The sequence below is a fragment of the Odocoileus virginianus genome, chromosome 19 (genome assembly GCF_023699985.2).
Source record: "Odocoileus virginianus isolate 20LAN1187 ecotype Illinois chromosome 19, Ovbor_1.2, whole genome shotgun sequence".
Taxonomy (NCBI): Eukaryota; Metazoa; Chordata; class Mammalia; order Artiodactyla; family Cervidae; genus Odocoileus; species Odocoileus virginianus.
In genome coordinates this window covers 33,967,681-33,973,680 of record NC_069692.1, presented here as the reverse complement: position 1 = coordinate 33,973,680, position 6,000 = coordinate 33,967,681, and positions in this window count along the sequence as shown.

Below are 6,000 nucleotides of genomic sequence, written 5' to 3'. Positions count from 1 at the left end.
GACTGTCTCAATAGACACAGAAAAATCACTTGACAGAATTCATGATAAAACCACTGAACAAACAAGGAACTTTCTCAGTTTGACAAAGGGACCCACACTAACATTATACTTGATGCTAAAAGACCGAAAGCTTTCCCTCAAGATCAGAAACAACACAAGGATGTATATTCTCACCACAGCTATTTACACTGTACTAGAAGTTCTACCCAAGGGAATTAGACAAAAGGAAGAACTAAAATTATCTCTGCTCATAGATTATATGATATGATATGATATGTAGTAAGAAAAAATTACTGGAACTAATAAATGAGTTTAAAAAGTTACAAGATATAAGATCATATAAGATCAACATATAAAAATCAGTTTCATTTCTGTATACCAGGAATGAATAATGTAAAAATAAAATTAAGAAAAATAATTCATTTATAATAGCATTAAAAAGAATAAAATACTTGGGAATACGTTTAACCAAAGTACAAGATAGATGTGTTCCCTAAAACTACCAAACATTATTAAAAGAACTTAAAGATGATCTAAATAAATGGAAAGATACACCATGTTTATGGTTTAGAAGACCTAATATTGTTAAAATGGCAGCAACCCCCAAACTAATCTGCAAATCAACATAATCCCTGTTAAAATTTTAGCTGTGTTTTTTTTTCCAGAAATGATCAAATTGATCCTAAAATGCATTTGGAATTGCAAGGAATACAGAATTCCCAAAACAATCTCGAAAAAGAACAAAATTGCAGCAACCACACTTCCCAATTTCAAAACTTACTTCAAATCTACAGTAAACAAAACAATGTATGGTACTGACAAAGGAATAGGCACACCCTGTTAACGGAATACAATTAAGAGTCCAGTTGAGGCCATTTGTGACTGAAAACTAAAATATGTCTGCTAATAGCATTCCCAGCAGCTGGGATAACAGATCTCTCCTTGAACAGGGAGTTGGATGGCATACTCCTGGATCCACTTTGCTGATGTGTATGATTCCATTAAAATTAAACATTTTTTGGTGAAGGATATCTTGGATTAAGTTAGTAGACAGGAAGCAAAAAGTGTGAAGACATCAACAATGTTTATAACTAATAATTACAAATATCTAGAGTCTACAAAGAAACCCTGTAGCAATCCCAACTGAAGAAAGATGGATAATGCATATAAACAGGTAATTTACAGGAAAGAAAATCCAAGCATGAAAAATGTGCTTAAACATAATTAGAGAAAAACAAGAGAAAATGAAAAGGAACATACCTTCATACAAGTAGACTGGCAGAAATAGGAAGGCTGGATAACATCAAGTTGGCCAGGATGTAGGATAGTGTGGTGACTGTACATCCAAATTTGTCTGAAACAGTCCTAGTTTACATTTAATGTCCATCATAATTATCAATATCTGCTTTCATTGTCAAAAGTGTCTCCATTTAGAGCATAAATCACATGATCTCCCTGGGATAGAGGAATCATCAGAGATAGCTGGTATAAATATAGACTGGTACAGCCATTTGGGAAAACAATCTGACACATTATTCAATCATATCAAGTATTTAAATAACTTATGGTGTTGAAATTTCCCCTTGGATATCTGGATTATGGTCTTCCCTGGTAATTCAGCAGTAAAGAATCTGTCTGCAATGCAGGAGATAATGCAGGAGACTCAGGTTCAATCTCTGGGTTGGGAAGATTCCCTGAAGAAGGAAATGGCAACCCACTCCAGCATTCTCGCCTGGGAAATCCCATGAACAGAGGAGTCTGGAAGGCCACAGTCCATGGGGTCATAAGAGTCAGACATGACTTAGCAACTAACCAATCACCATTTGAATTATGAAATATATATATATGATATATACATATGTACATATATATGTACAAAACTCACACAAAAGTCCATAAGGAAATATCTAATAAGCTGATCTTTGTGTAGCATTATCTGTAGTGGCGAGGAGGTTAGAAGCTATCTGAGAATCCACAATTGAAAGAGTAAAAAAGTAAAACATGAGGACCCATGAGGAGCAACACAAAAGGGGAAACATAAGAGCACAGATGGATATTTAAGACAATGCTGAGAGACTAGGGAAGAAGCTTGCAGCTTTACATACAGACTGAGCACAGGGCACAATCTCCAACTTTTTTGTATGGTTTATTTTTTTACCTACTGAAGCTTGACAGATACATACACAATCAAGAACTGTGTAGCAATTATAAGCAATGGATTACATGTACACATAGCAACATAAATAGGTATTCAATATATAGTACTGAGTGAAAATGCAAGAAAGAGAACAAGGTGTTCAACACAATGTCACTTACATGAGTCAAAAATAATTCCTTCAGAAAAACAACATGTATTTTCAAGAATACATGGAATTCTTGGTGGGAATGTAAATTGTTGCAGTCACTATGGAAAACAGTATGGAGAGCCCTTAAAAAACTAATAATAAAACTATCATAAGATACAGCAATCCCATTCCTGGGCAAATATCCAGAGAAAACTATAATTTGAAAAGACACAGGTTTTCAATGTTCATAGTAGTACGATTCACAAAAAGCCAAGACATGGAAGCAACCTAAATGTCCATCAACAGATGAATGGATAAAGAAGATGTGATACATGTATACAATGGAATATTATTCAGTCATAAAAAAGAATGAAATAGTGCCATTTGCCGCAACACGGATGCAACTAGAGATCATCATACTAAGTAAAGTAAGTCAGAAGGAGAAAGGCAAGTATCATATGAGATCACTTACACTGGAGTCTAATATATGATACAAATGACTTAACTACACAACAGAAACAGACTCACAGACATAGAAAACAACAGATGGTTACCAAAGGGGAGAGGAAATGTGGGGAAGGGATAATTAGGAGTTTGGGATTTAAAAAAGAAAAAGGAAGAATATATACAAACAGAACAGTGGCCAATGACAGAGACAGGAATCTGAGTGAGATACGGGGATAAAGAAGGAAGGAAGGAAAAGAGTAAGGAAGGAAGAAGGGAGGGAAGGAAGGAAGGAAGGACGATAGGTGTGAGAAGGACTTTGCACGACCCAATGATGATGCTGCGCCATGAGCTGAGTCATTTGATTAACTTAACTCTCTGCCCTCAACAGCATGAGAATCATGAAGGAGTCAAGACTGTTTCCATTTCAAGCAACAGAAACTCAAACTAATTTCAGGGGGTTGGGGGAGTGATTTTTTGGCTTACATAAAAAAAGAATCCAAGGGTAAAGGTGCAGCTGAATCCAAGAGCTCAATTATGTCATCTTATGTTACTTGTCATTTGTGTTTCTCTGTATTGGTTTCTTTCAAGTATCTCCTCTTCATAACAGAGCCCTAAGAGGATGAATGATTTCACTTTAGCAGGTAAGGTAATGAGAACTTTAACTTTTTTCTTCTTCCTCACCATTCTAGACAAAATTATGAAGCTAATGTTCATTGACTCTGATTGGCCTATTCGGGTCATGTGCATTTCCTGAACCAGTCATGATAGGGTGCAAATAATTTCATAGGCCAAAATAGGTCATTCTTCCCCAGATTGTGGGGTCAGTCCCATGAAAACCTGTTACTAAAGGCAAATTCCACATGCAACTCCATTAAAACAGTTCCAACACTGTCCAGTTACTAATAAAGAATTCTATAATGGCACTGCTTTTCCAGTAGAAATTTCGTATCTGCGTAGATCACAGAGGTAGAGCTGGTCTCTAAAGAGAGGACAAAGAAGGTGACTCATGGCCATGTGGCTATATTTTAGGAATGCTGCAAATTCCTCTTGCCTAAAATATCTTCCCCATCTGCCAACCACAGTCTTAAATTCCAGTTCCACTACTGAGACTCATTGTTTGGGGCCTGTAACATGGACCCTCCAAGATGCTTTGGAAATACATGTAAATACCTCTTAGCATGTATCAGCTTTTAACACTTTGTATTGATTACCTTACCACACTGATGATGACAGGGAAGAGTCTAAATGGGCTAAAATGTCAGAAAGGGCAGATCTGGAACTGTGGGATCAGGGTGATAGGCAAAAGTGAGAAGGGTAGAAAGGGACAGGGTGCTTGAGACACAGCCTGACAATTTTTCTTGGTAACAACCTTACTGTGTGTCAGAAAGAGCATCCAATGAGAGGATGTTTGGAAGTCTAGTCCCTTCCCCTAACAAGACAAGTCCCATGTTGGAGACCTAGCTGTAGAAGAGCCCCTGGCCTGTGTCTGCTGAGAGAGGTGAGATTGTTTAAATAGAAGATGCTCAACGGGAAGAACCTTGGACTCTAAGAAGCTTATTGATATATTTCTAGCTTTTAATGGTTAAACAAAGATGTTGCCAGAACGTTTGTTGATCTCTTCTGTTGACTCTATTGACATGAAAGTGCCAGTTCCTAAATGATATTTTGCTTTGTCTTATTTCCAGCCAGTTCAGTAGCAGTGATAAAGCAATACTCAGAGCTCGCTTCCCACATCATTTGGGACAAGTTTTTTTCCCTGGTGGCTCAGTGGTAAGCAATCCACCTGCCAGGGCAGGAGACTTGGGTTCAGTTCCTGGTCCAAAAGATCCCTTGGAGGCAGAAACGGCAACCCACTTCAGCATTCTTGCCTGGGAAATCTCATGGGCAGAGAAGGCTGGCAGACTACAGTCCTTGAGGTGGCAAGAGTCAGACATGACTTAGTGACTAGACAACATTTTCCTTCTTTAGAGTATCCCAAACTTGAACTCTTCATTACTAAGTTTCTTATTTCACCAGGCCCCATCTTGCCAAAAGGAATTGTAACAATGCATAACAATAAAAATCTGGCCCAAAGTTTAGTAAGTAGATGGGGAGTCGGGGAGGGAAGGAAGGGAGGAAAGGGAACTTAAACTATCAGCAGTGGTTATCTCAAGGATGGGAACTGTGATGTAGGTGAAGGTAGTGAGAAATAAAAGTTACATTTTATTTCATATATTTTATTATTGCTTGACTTTTGTTTACAGTAATCATGTATTCAAGGATCCTCTTAATAATTTAGAATTTAGCTAAATTTGCACTTGATTCTACTAACTGAAACTTGTTCTCACATTTAGGATTAAACTTAAGAGAGGCAGGGCTAACTCTGTGGCCTAGATAAATGCTGACCTCACAGAGAACAAGAGTATCCTATAAATGTCCCCACTGTCTGAATTAAGCTTAAGAATGATGCTCAAATTACAAGACACCAAGTTTGAATAGAAATGCAAAATATTCCAATTCTTTGTTACATCTACTTTTTCCTTTTTTCAAGAAGAATGAACTACTGCTGTTCTTGAGAGCATCATAAAGATACAGGTCGTTTATGCTGCTACCCTGTATGGGTTTCAGTTGGTAATAAATGGTTTTCTGAGAGGTTTGAGTTAAAGCTCTTATGTAAATAGAGAGAGGCTTACATAATGCTCTTTAAACTAGAACTTTGAAGACAATCTGCAGTAGGCATATGAGATCTGTCTGTGCAGCAAATGGCATCTGAAAACTATCAGGAAGCCATCCAAGATTTGGTTCAAGGAAACAGGAAGAATAAACACCCACGGTGCAAGCTTCTGATCAATCGTTTAGCCAAACCTCAGCCACAACCAAACAGACAATGTGTAAGAGATGTGCCTTAGGTTTACAGTAGTGCTACTAAGCCAAAGTATATTTCAGCAGCGCTCTTGAGCACGGTTCATTGTCAATTTCTACGTAAAATTCTCCAGGGGTTGGAGCCATGCCTTCGGCCGGGCCATTTCCCTCCCTGTAATGTTAGACAGTGCATCATCTCACGGAAGAGGCTAAACTGGTATTGATTTTCCAATTTTTAAAAGGAGTAACCGTTTCCAGCAAAGGCACGCTGGGGGCGGGAGGTGGGGGAGAGGGGTGGTCTGCGTAAAGGAGAAACACTTCAAACTGAAAGCGCTGCCGAGAAGGGAGGAGGGACGCTGCGGTGAGCCAGCGGCGGCTTCTCTCTGCCCAAGTATCCGGGCTGCGAAGTTCTGGCCACGACAGCTGC